We start from the raw sequence: 20434 nt of genomic DNA, 5'->3' as shown, positions 1-20434 counted from the left end.
GCCATCTTGCGTTCTGAACTTGTGGGTTTATTCCAGTTGAAATGTTCTACTTAGAACTTGGAAATTTCCAGTTCTGAATTCCTACTTCAGATGGAATGCAGTATAAGGATTCACATTAGAGCTCGACCCAACCTGCCCCATACACTGTCATTTTGAGCCAAAGCCCGAATTAAACCTGACATTTTTTGAGTAAGTAGAGCATTAAAACTGAGCTTTTAAAAAACATTTTCGTTCTGTTTAGAATGAGTGAAGAATGAATAAGACCTATTATTTAAGAAAAATATTATTAATTATTAGGAACAGATCTCCAAAAGATTATAACATGAACAATGCAAACAATGATCCAAAGGCCTAAACATTAGGCTACAACAATGTCTGAATGACTTTCCTCTAATCTAGTATAATATAACATGGTTTAAGAAAAGAAAATAAATTCTTTTATAATTTTATTTATATATTTTTTCCCATTTTCTCCCCAATTTACACAGCCAACCCACTCGTTAGGACTCCCCCTATCACTAGTAATGCCCCAACACACCAGGAGGATGAAGACTAGCACACTCTTTCTCCGATACATGTGAAGTCAGCCACCGCTTCTTTTCGAGCTGCTGCTGATGCAGCATTGCCAAGCAGCCAGCACATTTGGAGGAAAGCGCAGCGGCAGGTGAAGTGCGTAATATGGACAGTGTGCGCTTTGCACTTGTGCAACTTTTTTTTAAAAACAGTTTGATTTGTTTCTGCTATATTTTGATTCATAGCTTTATATAAAATGAAAATAACTTATAACTATATTATTTTCTTTAGCCCGAGGAACCTGAGGAAAGTGGTGGGAAATCTCGAGCCAGGTCAGACCTTGGGTTGGGTTTGGGCAGAGAACCTAAGCTCTTATTCACATATTGAACTTTGTGTTATTGTGTTCTCAGTGACATGTTGAACTACACTGCCAGTTTGAGGGAATGTCATTGCCATCCACTGCAAAGGAGGCAAAGGTGATGCTGAAGTTTTCACTGATTTAAAGACATCATCAATGTTTTCTATATGTATTTGATTTGATTTTTAGGTTAACCCATCACCATAGTTGTTCAGCTGAATGTTTAAAGCCATATCCAAACTGGATTCACTTATTCATTTTAGCTGAGCAGGGTTTTTTTTCACGGGTACGATGGTGTGTACATGGTTGATTGACAGCGTTTAGTTTGAGAGTGCGCAGGTACTGTATTTCTCCTGAGGTGAGGTGAATGTGTATGTATATATTCAGTGTGTCAGAACTGCTCCTTTAGTTTCTGCTGTGCTCAGTTGAAGACGGAGACCATGTAGTTAAACATACAGCTCTGGGGAAAAAAATGGTTTTCATGCATCTTGGCATGTTCTCCTCCACCAGTCTTACACACTGCTTTTGGATAAGTTTATGCCATTCCTGGTGCAAAAATTCAAGCAGTTCAGTTTGGTTTGATGGCTTGAGATTATCCATCTTCCTCTTGATTATATTCCAGAGGTTTTCAATGAGATTTTTAAGTGGTTTCTTTTTTTCCCAGAGCTGTATGTCTGCACTCTCCTACAAAAGTATTGAAACACTGAGGCCAATTGATTTTTTTTTTCTTCTGCTCTAGTGAAAACATTTTGGTGTAACAAAAATATAATTTAAAGATGAATATTGAAGACAAATTGGTAAGTTCGGACAAAAGCTGAATTGTTGACCTTTTGTCTCCTATTCATATTTTAATGTCAAACCCAATTTGTTTTCAGTCTAAAGCAGAAATAAAGAAATGAGACTGACTTATCAAGTACTTTTGGGGGGCAGTGTATGTTTAGGGGCTGTTTCCTGTGTAGTTCCAATTAAAATCTGCAGTCAGTATGCTCCTTTCAGAGTGACTGCACTGTTATGTGTATTGGTTATGTAATTTAATGCTCCTGGGCATTGCTGTGTTTGTTGTGCAGGTGTGGGAAAGGGCAATGGCAGTGATCTGAAGGTGCGGATCATAGTGAAAAGAGAGCAGGTGTTCCAGTGTGTCTGTGCCACGCAGACGAACTGTAGGGTAAGCTAACTTTTAAAGGTTTTCTACAGTATAAAACTGTATTTACTTCCTCATAGTCAAATGACAAGAGTAGTTTCAGTACAAAAAAGTGAAAAACTGTGAACCTTAAACACAGTGGTTTCCTAATTAAAACCAGAGCTATATGGCATATCCAGAACAGACATGTGAAGTGGGCTAATCCCACAACCCCTAAATGATTTAGTAGTTTAGGGTGATTTCACACCTACTTTTTTTATTTGTCAAAATAAACTGTTCATATTTACGTGTAGTGCTGTTTGTTTGGACATGGATGAGTACAGTAATCACAACTGCAATGAGACTGCTGAGAACTGTTGGTCTGAACTCTGAATTGGTTGGTTTGTGATGAGAACATGATCTGACCTTGATCCAACCCATCTGTCAAGCATACTCAGTTTTAAGATGTGGAGTCAGTCAAATGAACACATGCCACCTCTGCTGTTGTTCCATGTTAAACTGCACAGAAATCTGTTTACTTTCTTGCTCCCAGCCAAGACAGCTCTGACCAACAACCAAAGAGATTACAAAGATTGTTGTGACTCATTTTGGTGAGCTTGAATTTTATCCTCTGTTAAAACAACAAACCATGAGGGAAATGCTCCAAGAGAATCAATTAATTACCTGACTTGGACCAGAGCAAACAAACTATAGTGTGAAAAAACAGCCTTACATACACTATTAAAAGATTTTGTACATACATACACTAGTGAAAGCGTTTGTGAATCGGTATCATCTTAACCCCAAATCATATTTTAAATATGTACTAAAGAACAACTTTTAAATATTCAATAAGCTCATAATATTGAACCTTTAAAGACAGTAGCAGCCCACTAAAACATAAATCACATTGTAATTGTTGGGAAAGGTCTTTCAGATGTTTGTCTTATGTTCCTTTGTGTTTATTTTACTGTTCGCTCATATACTGTGTTCTCATATTTTACCAGCTGTTCCCAGATACTGAAAACAATGCCGTGGTGATCAGCTTTCAGGAAGGGCCAGTGGTTTGTGGTGATGTTAAGGTCATGTTTGAATCCAGGGCTGTAAGTTCCCAATCTATTGTAACGTAAGAATGATTTTATGGACATCGTTTTTTCCAGTTGTTTGGCAAAATGTTTTTTCTCTATTGTTCTCTATGCCCAGGGTCTTCCAAAGGGGTATGAGGACTATCCTTTCTATTTCTGGTTCAACACTTCATTTGTAGAGAACAACAGGTGAGGTTTTTGCTGTCCATTGTCCTCAGAGGCAGACACTGGCTTTGTTTACCTACCAGACCACTCTGGTTTTAGATTTTATATATAAAAATGCCAGGCCACTTAATTCATTAATTAGAATATTTTGATATTTTGTCCCCTCTCAGTTTAGTAAACATTACTGCTTTCAATGTAAAAGGAAAAATCATATGGACTGCTGCTTGAATGCAATCTATAATGCTTTGGTCCCAAAACAGGCTCTATCTGTCAAGGGAGGAACTGGACAACCCACGTAAGTCCAAAACCTGGGACATCTACAAGGAGGACTTTGGTGTGACCGTGTCTTTCAGTGACCCTGCACTTATGTAGCAGACGACACTTGCTTGTGTATCTCAACTAAAACCCTTAAGCCCTGCACAAGGTCTAAATCTTTGCTCTAATGTCGGTTTTCACACACTTATAAAAGGTGAGTGATGTTTAGGGATTGGATTCGGGCATATTGTGCCCCTAAAGCTATAGCTATATAACCTCCATCCCCCACCTTCACTGTAAGAGCTTTTTACTGAGCCGTGCATACATCACAATATTATGCATTTGTTTGTCAAATGTTTTTTTGTCTTTAAATGAAGACAAATGTTTGTGTCAGTTTAGCATATTATGCTTCCAAAATGTAAATCTTACTCTTTAAGCTTGAGTGTACATCAAATAAAGCAATCGAGGCTGCCACTGTGAAATGGTCAATGGTTATGTGTGCAGAAACATTTTTTTGTAGTACACATGTATTGAAATAAATACGAATGTCTCTGTAACACTTGTCTGTCTCTTTTTTGAATTAACAACTGATCTGGGTTGCTGAATTTCTGCAATTGTTTTTAAGGATAGATCTGAGTGACTTGTTTTTTTAGAAGTAAAAAGTCTGGTCTTACAGGTGGGCATGCAACTCTAAACTCTTTAGAATCAGCAGTTTTAGAGGTGACCTTTTTCAGAAGCGCTGTCAGTGCCATTCTCATATAAAAGGCTTAAAATCAAATCTCAAATGTGCAGCTTTTATAATAGTAAATAAAATAATGTACTATGTAATTGTGTAGAACAAAAACTGTACAAACACAAAATTTAATTCTAGAATTGATATACACTATCTGCTGCTGTCAGTACAAATGGATGGCTGGATCAAAAATCAGAGGGAAAATATTAAACTGGGGATTCACAAAAATGCTTTTTCTTAAGTGCTTAAGTTTATACTTAACTTAAGAGGTCTGTTTTGGTTATTTTTCTTAATGTTTATTTTGTACCAAAAAAATGGAATAATAATATATATACCTTTTATGATACACTCACATTTCAGTGCTTGGTTTGACTCTGTTTTTTTATTTTCCTAATGTTTTCTTAAGCCGTCACATCAGTGTATCAGCACTGGCATTCAGAGCCCCTTATTCACCATCGTACTCCATTGGACATTTCAGGGACAACAGCCTTTTTTGCCCAATTATAAACACTCTTCTTGTAAAAGTTATCCAGACATAGGTAAAAAAAAAAACAACAACAGTTGAACTATAAAGTATTGAAAGACTAGGATACTAAAAGCCAGTAATGTTAGCCCTGCTTTATTTGTCTCACTATCTTTATATATCAGTTGCTTTAAACATTATAATGTTAAGCATAATTTTATTTATAAATTTAAATAGAACAAAACATAAATGTTGTTTTAATAAACGTTAGCAATAAATAATCTCAAAATAACACATCTAAAATACAGCAGACTAATAGTTTAAACCATTAAACCCAGCCTTTCATTGAGCTGAGAGAAAATTAAGTGTGCTGTTCAATTTCCAACGTTAAGAAATGGGTTAGACAAGCTATACTAATGCACCATCCATCATCTCAGCAGCAGTTCAGCTGTGACTTTTGGAAGAAACCAAAGTCAATAGAAAAGAGCGGGGGGGGGGGGGGGGGGGGATGTCTGAGATTTAATATAACAATATTATTTTAATATAACTGTGCATAGTTAATTATTATACTTACTCTGAATTACATAAGAGTGCTAGTAAAATATAAAATAAAATAAATAAATATATATATATATATAAACATTTCGGGCACCGTAGCCCCCACACCTAGTTTTGAATGGTCGTGTCTCCCCTGATTCAGTCAGTAAGAACAAGACGGTCGCCCTTTTCTTCGGGATCTTCAGGGAGTTTGCAGGAGGTGTAATTTAGGGGGAACAATCATTAATGTTGGGTTAAATAATCTAGTGTTTTTTCACTCTGGTGCTGAAGGTCCGCTGCGCTGCTCTTTACTGTTTCCCCTTTACTCTGTTTTCATTAAAAGCCCCTCAGTCTTAAAACAGCGGCAGTAAAACAGGAGTAGCAGCAGTAGTGATGACCCTGCCGGTGTAGAGTGGACCAGCGCGAAGGGAGCTCTTTCAGTCCCGGTGAGTAATTTAGCTAGCTGGCTCTCGGTGAAGCGCGGTCTTATTATAATACCTAACTACAGCGTGGTGAGACTATTTAAACTGAAGCGTGTTAATGGCGAATAACGCTGTAAGATAGCTAAGGCTAGCGAGCTACGGTGGAGCTGGCTAAGCTAATTAGCTTAGCCAGCTCCACCGTAGCTCGCTAGCCTTAGCTTCAGTTAGCCCGATTACCTGCAGCAGCTGCCCGTTCAGAAAAAAAAAACCACAACCAGCGCTGTTTAAGAGCTGCTTTACGAGCTTCTCTCCCAGCATAGGGTGTGTTTTTCTCAATCAGCAGCTGCTTTTAAACCACGCTGTAGTTTAGTATTAAGATCGCGCTTCACCGAGAGTTGAAACAGCCAGTTAAATTACCTAACAGGGCTGAAAGAGCTCCTCTGTTCTCCGGTCTAAATAAACCCAAACACCTTTGGTTTATTTAGATTTAAGTTAGCAGTTTGTTCTCTCTAGACAAAAAACGAAAATAAGAATAAAAAATAAAAAAAAAAATGAAAAATAAAAAACAATAAAATAAGGGGGGCGCAGTCTGCGCATGCGCCAGATTTTGCGGCCCGCGCGTGCGCAGTAGACCGCAAAAAATCGGTCCACTGCGCATGCGCGCCCGCAAAATCTGGCGCATGCGCAGTGGACCGATTTTTTTGCGGTCTTCTGCGCATGCGCGGCCGCAAAACCTGGCGCATGCGCAGAAGACCGCAAAAAATCGGTCCACTGCGCATGCGCGCCCGCAAAATCTGGCGCATGCGCAGTGGACCGATTTTTTTTGCGGTATTCTGCGCATGCGCCAGATTTTGCGGCCGCGCATGCGCAGAAGACCGCAAAAAATCGGTCCACTGCGCATGCGCGCCCGTAAAATCTGGCGCATGCGCAGATGACCGCAAAAATTCGGTCCACTGCGCATGCGCCAGATTTTGCGGCCGCGCATGCGCAGAAGACCGCAAAAAATCGGTCCACTGCGCATGCGCCAGATTTTGCGGCCGCGCATGCGCGACCGCAAAATCTGGCGCATGCGCAGTGGACCGATTTTTTGCGGTCTTCTGCGCATGCGCCAGATTTTGCGGGCGCGCATGCGCAGTGGACCGCAAAAAAATCGGTCTACTGCGCACGCGCGGCCCCAAAATCTGGCGCATGCGCAGACTGCGCCCCCCTTATTTTATTGTTTTTTATTTTTCATTTTTTTTTTTTTTTTTTTTTTCTTATTTTCGTTTTTTGTCTAGAGAGAACAAACTGCTAACTTAAATCTAAATAAACCAAAGGTGTTTGGGTTTATTTAGACCGGAGAACCGATAGGAGCTCTTTCAGCCCTGTTAGGTAATTTAACTGGCTGTTTCCACTCTCGGTGAAGCGCGATCTTATTACTAAACTACAGCGTGGTTTAAAAGCAGCTGCTGATTGAGAAAAACACACCCTATGCTGGGAGAGAAGCTCGTAAAGCAGCTCTTACACAGCGCTGGTTGTGTTTTTTTTTTTTCTGAACGGGCAGCTGCTGCAGGTAATCGGGCTAACTGAAGCTAAGGCTAGCGAGCTACGGTGGAGCTGGCTAAGCTAATTAGCTTAGCCAGCTCCACCGTAGCTCGCTAGCCTTAGCTATCTTACAGCGTTATTCGCCATTAACACGCTTCAGTTTAAATAGTCTCACCACGCTGTAGTTAGGTATTATAATAAGACCGCGCTTCACCGAGAGCCAGCTAGCTAAATTACTCACCGGGACTGAAAGAGCTCCCTTCGCGCTGGTCCACTCTACACCGGCAGGGTCATCACTACTGCTGCTACTCCTGTTTTACTGCCGCTGTTTTAAGACTGAGGGGCTTTTAATGAAAACAGAGTAAAGGGGAAACAGTAAAGAGCAGCGCAGCGGACCTTCAGCACCAGAGTGAAAAAACACTAGATTATTTAACCCAACATTAATGATTGTTCCCCCTAAATTACACCTCCTGCAAACTCCCTGAAGATCCCGAAGAAAAGGGCGACCGTCTTGTTCTTACTGACTGAATCAGGGGAGACACGACCATTCAAAACTAGGTGTGGGGGCTACGGTGCCCGAAATGTTTATATATATATATATATTTATTTATTTTATTTTATATTTTACTAGCACTCTTATGTAATTCAGAGTAAGTATAATAATTAACTATGCACAGTTATATTAAAATAATATTGTTATATTAAATCTCAGACATCCCCCCCCCCCCCCCCGCTCTTTTCTATTGACTTTGGTTTCTTCCAAAAGTCACAGCTGAACTGCTGCTGAGATGATGGATGGTGCATTAGTATAGCTTGTCTAACCCATTTCTTAACGTTGGAAATTGAACAGCACACTTAATTTTCTCTCAGCTCAATGAAAGGCTGGGTTTAATGGTTTAAACTATTAGTCTGCTGTATTTTAGATGTGTTATTTTGAGATTATTTATTGCTAACGTTTATTAAAACAACATTTATGTTTTGTTCTATTTAAATTTATAAATAAAATTATGCTTAACATTATAATGTTTAAAGCAACTGATATATAAAGATAGTGAGACAAATAAAGCAGGGCTAACATTACTGGCTTTTAGTATCCTAGTCTTTCAATACTTTATAGTTCAACTGTTGTTGTTTTTTTTTTTACCTATGTCTGGATAACTTTTACAAGAAGAGTGTTTATAATTGGGCAAAAAAGGCTGTTGTCCCTGAAATGTCCAATGGAGTACGATGGTGAATAAGGGGCTCTGAATGCCAGTGCTGATACACTGATGTGACGGCTTAAGAAAACATTAGGAAAATAAAAAAACAGAGTCAAACCAAGCACTGAAATGTGAGTGTATCATAAAAGGTATATATATTATTATTCCATTTTTTTGGTACAAAATAAACATTAAGAAAAATAACCAAAACAGACCTCTTAAGTTAAGTATAAACTTAAGCACTTAAGAAAAAGCATTTTTGTGAATCCCCAGTTTAATATTTTCCCTCTGATTTTTGATCCAGCCATCCATTTGTACTGACAGCAGCAGATAGTGTATATCAATTCTAGAATTAAATTTTGTGTTTGTACAGTTTTTGTTCTACACAATTACATAGTACATTATTTTATTTACTATTATAAAAGCTGCACATTTGAGATTTGATTTTAAGCCTTTTATATGAGAATGGCACTGACAGCGCTTCTGAAAAAGGTCACCTCTAAAACTGCTGATTCTAAAGAGTTTAGAGTTGCATGCCCACCTGTAAGACCAGACTTTTTACTTCTAAAAAAACAAGTCACTCAGATCTATCCTTAAAAACAATTGCAGAAATTCAGCAACCCAGATCAGTTGTTAATTCAAAAAAGAGACAGACAAGTGTTACAGAGACATTCGTATTTATTTCAATACATGTGTACTACAAAAAAATGTTTCTGCACACATAACCATTGACCATTTCACAGTGGCAGCCTCGATTGCTTTATTTGATGTACACTCAAGCTTAAAGAGTAAGATTTACATTTTGGAAGCATAATATGCTAAACTGACACAAACATTTGTCTTCATTTAAAGACAAAAAAACATTTGACAAACAAATGCATAATATTGTGATGTATGCACGGCTCAGTAAAAAGCTCTTACAGTGAAGGTGGGGGATGGAGGTTATATAGCTATAGCTTTAGGGGCACAATATGCCCGAATCCAATCCCTAAACATCACTCACCTTTTATAAGTGTGTGAAAACCGACATTAGAGCAAAGATTTAGACCTTGTGCAGGGCTTAAGGGTTTTAGTTGAGATACACAAGCAAGTGTCGTCTGCTACATAAGTGCAGGGTCACTGAAAGACACGGTCACACCAAAGTCCTCCTTGTAGATGTCCCAGGTTTTGGACTTACGTGGGTTGTCCAGTTCCTCCCTTGACAGATAGAGCCTGTTTTGGGACCAAAGCATTATAGATTGCATTCAAGCAGCAGTCCATATGATTTTTCCTTTTACATTGAAAGCAGTAATGTTTACTAAACTGAGAGGGGACAAAATATCAAAATATTCTAATTAATGAATTAAGTGGCCTGGCATTTTTATATATAAAATCTAAAACCAGAGTGGTCTGGTAGGTAAACAAAGCCAGTGTCTGCCTCTGAGGACAATGGACAGCAAAAACCTCACCTGTTGTTCTCTACAAATGAAGTGTTGAACCAGAAATAGAAAGGATAGTCCTCATACCCCTTTGGAAGACCCTGGGCATAGAGAACAATAGAGAAAAAACATTTTGCCAAACAACTGGAAAAAACGATGTCCATAAAATCATTCTTACGTTACAATAGATTGGGAACTTACAGCCCTGGATTCAAACATGACCTTAACATCACCACAAACCACTGGCCCTTCCTGAAAGCTGATCACCACGGCATTGTTTTCAGTATCTGGGAACAGCTGGTAAAATATGAGAACACAGTATATGAGCGAACAGTAAAATAAACACAAAGGAACATAAGACAAACATCTGAAAGACCTTTCCCAACAATTACAATGTGATTTATGTTTTAGTGGGCTGCTACTGTCTTTAAAGGTTCAATATTATGAGCTTATTGAATATTTAAAAGTTGTTCTTTAGTACATATTTAAAATATGATTTGGGGTTAAGATGATACCGATTCACAAACGCTTTCACTAGTGTATGTATGTACAAAATCTTTTAATAGTGTATGTAAGGCTGTTTTTTCACACTATAGTTTGTTTGCTCTGGTCCAAGTCAGGTAATTAATTGATTCTCTTGGAGCATTTCCCTCATGGTTTGTTGTTTTAACAGAGGATAAAATTCAAGCTCACCAAAATGAGTCACAACAATCTTTGTAATCTCTTTGGTTGTTGGTCAGAGCTGTCTTGGCTGGGAGCAAGAAAGTAAACAGATTTCTGTGCAGTTTAACATGGAACAACAGCAGAGGTGGCATGTGTTCATTTGACTGACTCCACATCTTAAAACTGAGTATGCTTGACAGATGGGTTGGATCAAGGTCAGATCATGTTCTCATCACAAACCAACCAATTCAGAGTTCAGACCAACAGTTCTCAGCAGTCTCATTGCAGTTGTGATTACTGTACTCATCCATGTCCAAACAAACAGCACTACACGTAAATATGAACAGTTTATTTTGACAAATAAAAAAAGTAGGTGTGAAATCACCCTAAACTACTAAATCATTTAGGGGTTGTGGGATTAGCCCACTTCACATGTCTGTTCTGGATATGCCATATAGCTCTGGTTTTAATTAGGAAACCACTGTGTTTAAGGTTCACAGTTTTTCACTTTTTTGTACTGAAACTACTCTTGTCATTTGACTATGAGGAAGTAAATACAGTTTTATACTGTAGAAAACCTTTAAAAGTTAGCTTACCCTACAGTTCGTCTGCGTGGCACAGACACACTGGAACACCTGCTCTCTTTTCACTATGATCCGCACCTTCAGATCACTGCCATTGCCCTTTCCCACACCTGCACAACAAACACAGCAATGCCCAGGAGCATTAAATTACATAACCAATACACATAACAGTGCAGTCACTCTGAAAGGAGCAGACTGACTGCAGATTTTAATTGGAACTACACAGGAAACAGCCCCTAAACATACACTGCCCCCCAAAAGTACTTGATAAGTCAGTCTCATTTCTTTATTTCTGCTTTAGACTGAAAACAAATTGGGTTTGACATTAAAATATGAATAGGAGACAAAAGGTCAACAATTCAGCTTTTGTCCGAACTTACCAATTTGTCTTCAATATTCATCTTTAAATTATATTTTTGTTACACCAAAATGTTTTCACTAGAGCAGAAGAAAAAAAAAAATCAATTGGCCTCAGTGTTTCAATACTTTTGTAGGAGAGTGCAGACATACAGCTCTGGGAAAAAAAGAAACCACTTAAAAATCTCATTGAAAACCTCTGGAATATAATCAAGAGGAAGATGGATAATCTCAAGCCATCAAACCAAACTGAACTGCTTGAATTTTTGCACCAGGAATGGCATAAACTTATCCAAAAGCAGTGTGTAAGACTGGTGGAGGAGAACATGCCAAGATGCATGAAAACCATTTTTTTCCCCAGAGCTGTATGTTTAACTACATGGTCTCCGTCTTCAACTGAGCACAGCAGAAACTAAAGGAGCAGTTCTGACACACTGAATATATACATACACATTCACCTCACCTCAGGAGAAATACAGTACCTGCGCACTCTCAAACTAAACGCTGTCAATCAACCATGTACACACCATCGTACCCGTGAAAAAAAACCCTGCTCAGCTAAAATGAATAAGTGAATCCAGTTTGGATATGGCTTTAAACATTCAGCTGAACAACTATGGTGATGGGTTAACCTAAAAATCAAATCAAATACATATAGAAAACATTGATGATGTCTTTAAATCAGTGAAAACTTCAGCATCACCTTTGCCTCCTTTGCAGTGGATGGCAATGACATTCCCTCAAACTGGCAGTGTAGTTCAACATGTCACTGAGAACACAATAACACAAAGTTCAATATGTGAATAAGAGCTTAGGTTCTCTGCCCAAACCCAACCCAAGGTCTGACCTGGCTCGAGATTTCCCACCACTTTCCTCAGGTTCCTCGGGCTAAAGAAAATAATATAGTTATAAGTTATTTTCATTTTATATAAAGCTATGAATCAAAATATAGCAGAAACAAATCAAACTGTTTTTAAAAAAAAGTTGCACAAGTGCAAAGTGCACACTGTCCATATTACGCACTTCACCTGCCGCTGCGCTTTCCTCCAAATGTGCTGGCTGCTTGGCAATGCTGCATCAGCAGCAGCTCGAAAAGAAGCGGTGGCTGACTTCACATGTATCGGAGAAAGAGTGTGCTAGTCTTCATCCTCCTGGTGTGTTGGGGCATTACTAGTGATAGGGGGAGTCCTAACGAGTGGGTTGGCTGTGTAAATTGGGGAGAAAATGGGAAAAAATATATAAATAAAATTATAAAAGAATTTATTTTCTTTTCTTAAACCATGTTATATTATACTAGATTAGAGGAAAGTCATTCAGACATTGTTGTAGCCTAATGTTTAGGCCTTTGGATCATTGTTTGCATTGTTCATGTTATAATCTTTTGGAGATCTGTTCCTAATAATTAATAATATTTTTCTTAAATAATAGGTCTTATTCATTCTTCACTCATTCTAAACAGAACGAAAATGTTTTTTAAAAGCTCAGTTTTAATGCTCTACTTACTCAAAAAAGGTCAGGTTTAATTCGGGCTTTGGCTCAAAATGACAGTGTATGGGGCAGGTTGGGTCGAGCTCTAATGTGAATCCTTATACTGCATTCCATCTGAAGTAGGAATTCAGAACTGGAAATTTCCAAGTTCTAAGTAGAACATTTCAACTGGAATAAACCCACAAGTTCAGAACGCAAGATGGCTGCACCAAACATCAACAGTAGTAAAAGCAGTAGTATTTTACGTTTCATTAGCACGTCTAGCTGTTCATGTTTCCATTGTGTGTGTGAATGTGCGTCTGGTATCGCTGACAATGCAAAAAATTATAACCTGGGACATATAATGTGGGACATTTTTTGGTTACATTTGCTATAAAACACTGGTACATGATTAATAATTAAGTTGTAGTAAACATGAAAGTCTTTAGCTTATTTTATAATTCCCTCTGGAAAAAAAGAAAACAAGGGTAAAATATGTATACACATGTAGATTACAAATAGTGTTAACCTATAAATTTAAATTATTTTCTGTGCCTTTTCTATGCTTTCGCAGCACATTTTAATGACCATAGCGTGTTTAAAACATCAGAGTAGACAAGAATGTATATCAAAACTGATTATAGTAGGCCTATATTTACATTAAATATATTTAAATAATTAAAAAAAACATTTATTTAAGCAATGCTAAGACACAATCTTCAATAATAAAATGTGTCAAATTCTGAGCGCTCCATAATGTAGGGCTAAATTACTTCACTCTGCACTGATGTATTAATCAGCTCAGGCCCATAAACATTTGGTAAACATTTCTAATGTTTAACCTGTAAACAGTATTTCACACTTTCATCAAACATGATATAGAATCTTCTGTTTAAAACTTTGAACAGAATCAATTTTTAAATAAACTAATTTGGCATATATCTGGCTGTCAGGGAATATGTTTAGGTTGTGTCTATATTGTGTAGATTCTTTATTTTTTAACAGCTTTTAAATGCATCTGTTTAAATGTTGCCTTCTTGTCACCATTACTGGTAATTTACTTGCATATATAACCAATATGCTTCCCAAAGAGTGGAAGAGAGCAAGAGCTTAATTACAGCCTAAACACCTAGATTTTTCTCTGTGAATTTACAGTTATATTCCATCTGAAACTCCAATCAAGTTATCAAATTATTTTTTAAATAGCTTTTCTCAGTCGATAAACAGAGTCGATAAACAGAGTCGATAAATGGAAACACAAAGATCACAAAGAGTAAATTTGACTTTGTTTTTTTTTTTTTTTTGTTTTTTTCCAAAACTTATCCAGGCCTGAAAATGACTATTTTCAAGTTCCTTGACTTTTCCAGGTTTTTCATGACCCTGTTCCACAGTGCTTCATACACACCTCAAAAATAGCTAGTTATGTACAGGTGCAAGTTTCACTTATAGGGTAAGACATTTTTTCGACATATTTTGTACAGTTATTTTAACAGAACGTTGTCGACTCAGGTGTGAAGTTATTCCCAGCTCCAACATCCAACATAAAAGCTAAATGGAACACAACGTTAACGGCAGAAGAAGCATTTGAGTAAAGTGCTGCTCATTACTTACTCTAATGACGGTACGTTATGGTCGTCAATCATCACTCGTTGCACTCTGTAATGGAAGAACAGTGGATCGTAGCCTTTTTGACCTGAAACAAGACCAAAGCTATGCTCAGCACCACTCATTTATTGAGTGTCTCCAGCAATATAATATAATATTATATGATCTAACTTACTGCAGAGATTGTAAACTCTGTAATGATCGGGATGCTTTGTGTCCAGAAATATGGCAGCTTCCTAAATACAGCAAATTGTAACATTGTTACATAAAAATCTGTTTAAATCAATAATTCAGCTAAAATAATTGCCTTCTACAGACTTTTCAGTTTTATTTTATTTTCTTAATTGTTAAGCTTACTTTTATGGGATTTCTGTAGAGTGCCTGCTTTCCAGGTGAGGGAAAAGACATGGCAACAAACATTATTAACTATTGGATCCCAAACCATAAGCAGAAAATCTAGATTCAAATAAGATTACATAATTAGGTAAAGCATCCCAACCTGTGACATAGGTGAGATCCAAATCAAATCCATCCTTTTTGTTACCGCCTTTTGTTCTCAGATACCTGCAAGATTCACAAATGCCACAAATCAGCATACAAACAGTAACTTGGGTGTATTTTAAAAGGTTTTGATGGATTTTAATAATTTTCCAACCTATTTCTAAATACATCAAAATGTTTAATTTTTTTTATTTAATTCTCTCTGAATCATGATGAAATAATCAAACTGTAATTAAGTTTAACATTTCATTATATGAATAATTGATATAATTTAATTAAAATAAAAGAATGATGGCCAGCATCCATTTAGATCCTCACCTTTCTTCTAGTGACCTTCTCCAGATCTTTCTTCTGAGAGGCCAGACGAAAGACACGCACCAGGATAACTATCCTCAAAGCCCTCAGGAAGCTCACCACCCTGTTAATGATAGAGAAAATCACATGAATAGCTAAGAAAGAACAACATGTAGATGAATAGTTTACCACATCATCTGAACACAGCATTTGTTCTTTGCACTGTATGATAATTTAATGATGAATGGACTAATCTGCGTCATGAAGTAGCTCCGTAAGTTAGCAAACTAACTTACATAGCTAAGCTGTTTTGGTTCTACTGTCCCCAAACGCCCCATAAACTCGAGCCACGAGACTCATATAGCTTTCATTGCCAAGATTTTACCTGCTATCACTAAAGATTAATAAGATAAATACACGTTAGCCCTGTAAATCCACCTAACATGCAAATGATCTTAACGCCAGCACGAACGAGTAACGGATTAGTAAACACGCAGGTAACCCTCGTTGTTTCTGAAAGAAAACTTCTCCTCTGTCTCTGTTTATACAGCGATGGTTTGGGTTTAAAGCTGGGTTTGTTGTGCTGGATATTTGCTGCAATATTATGAACTGAGATCAACCAGTGCTAACCAGTGACTTTAAAAAACAAATAAACACAGCTGTTACTGGACTGAAGGGGTTTTAAATATATTGTAGCGTCCGCCTGGACTCTGAAAGAAGGACCGAGTAGGCAGTTTAAGTCGCTTTATTGACTCAACTTAGAACACAGGTTGCTGTAGGCCGCAACCACGCCGAAAAATTAGTGTTGTGTCGTTCATGAATCATTTGAGTGAACGAACTGAATCCAATCACTTCCCCAGCTGATTCGTTAATTTCTCAGTTCAGTAGTTAAGCTCAGCAGCGACCCCACAGGCCGGCAGGGGAACTGCTGTGTGGTCTGTGAATCACTGAATCACCGGCGAATCTGGTGGCGGAGACTCTAATTGCGAGGAAACTTGCTCAATGCTCAGTGATTCCTTCACTCACTGAACTGTTATCAGGGCTGGTGCTCTCGTTCACTCAGTGATTCGGTCACTCATTGAACTGTTATCAGGGCTGGCGCTCTCGAGAAAGAAAAACAAGGTTGAGGCCTGGTAATAGTAATAATAACGTATATTCAATTCAATTCAATTCAATTTTATTTATATAGCGCTTTTTACAACAAAGGTTGTCACAAAGCCGCTTTACAGGAAAAACAGGTCCACGCCTCTTATGAGCAGCACCACAGAGATGCCAATTTTATGGTGACACAGTGGCAAGGAAAAACTCCCTTTAAGAGGAAGAAACCTTGGAAGGAACCAAGACTCAGTCCGAGGAACCCATCCTACTCGGGTTGACCCGCTCAGTACAAACAAACAACAAACAAATAACAGAACAAAACAGTACAGAGAATTAATGTGAACTATGGCTAATATAACAGGTACTAATTTATGAATATAAGAATGTGATGGGCACAAACTATAGAGCTATGGCTAATACAGAAACAGATACTGAGTGTGTTAATGGTAATCAGTGCAGGGTTGCAGAGCCGGACAACAACACAGCGGGCAGTGGAGAGCCAGGCTGGGAACATCAGGAACAGGGCATCTCCATACATGTAAAAGAGATAGATAGAGAAAACAGAAAGGAAAGGAAGAGAAAAAAAAAGCAGGAGTTAGAAGGGTTGTGTAATAACTCTGATGAATAGAAGGACAGGGCTGATTCCTGAAAGCTGGAACCACAGACGGACACATCCAGGAAGACCGGCCGGCCAGGCGTCTCAGCACATGTGAGAAAGATAGAGATAGAGAACAGAGAGGGGAGGGAAGAAAAAGGGGTTAGAATGGTTTTATAAAACTCTGCTGGAGTGGGATGGGCACTGGTAGCAGCAGCTCAGGACATGGGGAGAGAAAGAGAAAGCAGATGATTAGGACAGGGTTTATATTTGCTGGATAAGCTGTAAGAGGAAGAAAATTGTAATGAGACATTACTCAAAAGCTTGAGCAAATAGAAATGTTTTGAGTCTAGATTTAAAGATTGAGAGTGTGTCTGAGTCCCGTATATTAATAGGGAGGCTATTCCAAAGTTGGGGAGCTTTATAAAAGAACGCTCTTCCTCCTGCATAGTTTTTTCTAATGCGCGGGACTAATAACAGGCCAGCGTCTTGGGAGCGGAGTGAACGCGGCGGATTGTAAGGAGTAAGGAGTTCCTGTAGATAATGCGGGGCCAGACCATTAAGGGATTTATACGTCAGGAGAAGTATTTTATAATCTATACGAAATCTAACAGGTAGCCAATGTAGGGATGAAAGAATAGGTGTAATGTGATCGAACTTTCTAGCTCTGGTAAGCACTCTTGCGGCTGCATTCTGAACTAGCTGGAGTTTATGGAGTAATTTATGTGGACTTCCAGCCAACAACGCGTTGCAGTAGTCCAGCCTGGAGGTTATGAATGCATGTACCAGCTTCTCAGCATCTTCCAGAGAGAGTATACTGCGGATTTTAGCTATATTTCTTAAGTGGAAGAATGCAATTTTTTCTATGCTACATATGTGAGCATCAAACGAAAGAATTGGGTCAAAGATGACCCCAAGGTTTCTCACAGTTTTACCAGGTATAATTAAATGACCGTCTATGTCTACAGTATTAACATTTATGTTTTTATCAATATTAGGACCTAATAGAAGGACCTCAGTTTTATCAGAATTAAGTAAGAGAAAGTTGTGTGTCATCCAATTTTTAATGTCTTTAATACAGTCTGTTATTTGATTTGTACAGAGCTCCTCGTTGGGTTTAGCAGATATGTAAAGTTGCGTGTCATCAGCATAGCAGTGAAAGTTAATACCATGCCTACGGATAATTTTACCCAGTGGTAGCATATAAAGAGTAAAGAGTAATGGAGTCAGGATTGATCCTTGAGGGACACCATATTTTACTCTAGACTGATAAGAGCATTCGTTATTTAAGTAAACACACTGGAATCGATCTCTCAGATAAGATCTGAACCAGGTGAGGGCTGATCCTTTAATTCCTATAAGATTTTCTAACCTATCAAGTAGAATAGCGTGATCTATGGTGTCAAAGGCAGCACTTACATCTAGCAGTACAAGGATGGCATTACTGCCCCTATCAAGAGCTGAAAGTAAATCATTAGTTACTCTAAGTAGAGTTGTTTCAGTACTATGGTTTTGTCTAAATCCAGATTGAAAAACCTCATGCATACTATTACTTTGTAGATACAAGCGCAGCTGGTTAAACACAAATTTTTCTAGGATTTTGGCTATAAAGGAAAGATTAGAAATTGGTCTATAATTAGCAAGCTCGCGGGGGTCCAGATTTGGCTTTTTGATAATGGGCTTAATGACCGCCAATTTAAGAGAATTGGGTACGTAGCCCATGCTAAGGGATGAATTTACTATTTCTAGTAATGATTTTCCCACCTTTGGCAGTGCCTGTTTCAATAATTGTGTGGGTACTGGATCTAATATACATGATGTTGATTTTGATGAGTTAATTACACTAAGTAAATCTTTTTCTGTAACCGGGCTGAAACACTCTAGGTGTGTCTCAGAGCTGGAGCAGCATTCATCGATATCTATAAGTAAATTTTGGGGGTGATACTGAATTTTTTGTCTAATGCTATTAATTTTATCATCAAAGAACTTCATGAAATCATTACTATTAATGTCGACAGGGATAACGGAGCTAGTTTGTTTTTGACTGCCGGTGAGTTTAGCCACAGTAGTGAAAAGGAATCTAGGATTGTCTCTATTTTTCTCAATAAGCGATGAAATATACTGGGATTTTGTTTTAATTAGGGCTTTTTTGTAGTCTTTGAGACTATGCTGCCATGCTAGCCGGAAACATTCTAGTTTTGTGTGTCGCCATTTACGTTCAAAGTTACGAGCGGTTTGTTTTAATGTACGTGTGTGGTCATTATACCACGGTGCTAGCTTTTTATCCCTGATTTGTTTTATTTTTGTCGGCGCTACGCGGTCAAGGTTAGAGCGGAGCACAGTTTGTAGATTTTCTGTTTTGTGCTCGAGATCATGCTCATAGGACGGAAGGGAGATGGTTAAGTCGGGGAGTTTATTTACAAATTCATTAGCAATTGCGGTTGTTATTTTACGCTTGCTGATATAGCGGGGCGGGAGGAGGATATTTTGATTAAAAACTATTTCAAACATAATTAGATAATGATCGGATATTGAGTCATGTTGAGAAAGAGTAACTATATTCTCAGCCTCAATACCCAGTGTCAAAACTAAGTCTAATGTATGACTACATGAGTGGGGCCAATTACATTTTGTTTAAAGCCTAGAGCATCTAAAACTGATTTAAATGCAATTTTCAGTGGATCCTGGTCCTTTTCAAAGTGGATATTAAAGTCTCCAACAATTATGATCTTATCAGAAAGAAGAATTACTGCTGCTAGAAAGTCAGCAAATTCACTAATAAAATTTGAGTATGGTCCAGGAGGACGATACAGTGTTATAAGCAGAAACGAATGCTGCGTTTTGGAAGCAGGAGACGGGCCTGCTACTTTAAGACTAAGAACTTCAAACGACTTAGCATCCAATTGTGAGTTTTGAGATATACCTAACATTGAGTCATAGATTGTGGCAACACCACCGCCACGCATGCGTGGGTAACTGAAATAGCTAAAACCTGGGGGGGTAGACTCATTTAAAGCGATATATTCATCAGGTTTAATCCAGGTTTCACACAGACATAGTGCATTAAGGTGATTATCAGTAATAATATCATTAACAATAACTGATTTTGGTGCTAGCGATCTTATATTTAATAGCCCTAGTTTCATACGGACGCTGCTGGTACTCTGAGAGACGGATGCTGTTGTTTTAATTTTAATAAGATTATTAAAACAGATTTTCTGAGTTTTTCGGTTTCGAGCGACACGGGGGACAGACACAGTCTCAATCCTACCAGGTAAAAATGCACTTGTATCTGAAAAAGGCACATAATTAAAACTCACAGCCTTATGCACAGGAAAGTGGCAAGATAACTCATTAGAACAATGTATATTACTAAACTGCCCATTACTTAGACCACTAACCTGGCCGGTATGACTGGTTAGGGCCAGTCAGTCCCGGCGTAGCACCGCCTCAATGTTACCAGAGAGGACGGTGGATC

At 38.2% G+C, this 20434-nt stretch overlaps 2 protein-coding genes and 1 pseudogene across 11 annotated transcripts in view; 2 read left to right on the top strand and 1 right to left on the bottom strand.

Moving 5' to 3' along the window:
• Positions 1-4053, top strand: part of LOC125799140 (scavenger receptor cysteine-rich type 1 protein M130-like) — a 37079-nt gene extending 33026 nt beyond the window's left edge. For 6 of the 10 annotated variants that reach the window (XR_007437973.1, XR_007437972.1, XR_007437971.1 and 3 more), the window contains 4 exons: positions 489-2036; positions 2999-3094; positions 3195-3265; positions 3502-4053. The gene's annotated coding sequence lies outside the window, so the exon portion shown is untranslated. The remainder of the gene's footprint in view (positions 1-488; positions 2037-2998; positions 3095-3194; positions 3266-3501) is intronic. The other 4 variants (XR_007437969.1, XR_007437968.1, XR_007437967.1 and 1 more) reach the window with 4 other exon arrangements.
• LOC125799143 (deleted in malignant brain tumors 1 protein-like) overlaps positions 1-20434 on the top strand; it is a 426727-nt gene that overhangs the window by 38845 nt on the left and 367448 nt on the right. The window lies entirely within an intron of this gene.
• The window catches only part of LOC125799136 (deleted in malignant brain tumors 1 protein-like), a 1283434-nt pseudogene that overhangs the window by 1241676 nt on the left and 21324 nt on the right, over positions 1-20434 (bottom strand).

The sequence above is a fragment of the Astyanax mexicanus genome, chromosome 2 (genome assembly GCF_023375975.1).
Source record: "Astyanax mexicanus isolate ESR-SI-001 chromosome 2, AstMex3_surface, whole genome shotgun sequence".
NCBI lineage: Eukaryota > Metazoa > Chordata > Actinopteri > Characiformes > Acestrorhamphidae > Astyanax > Astyanax mexicanus.
This window is presented reverse-complemented; position numbering and strand designations above follow the sequence as displayed.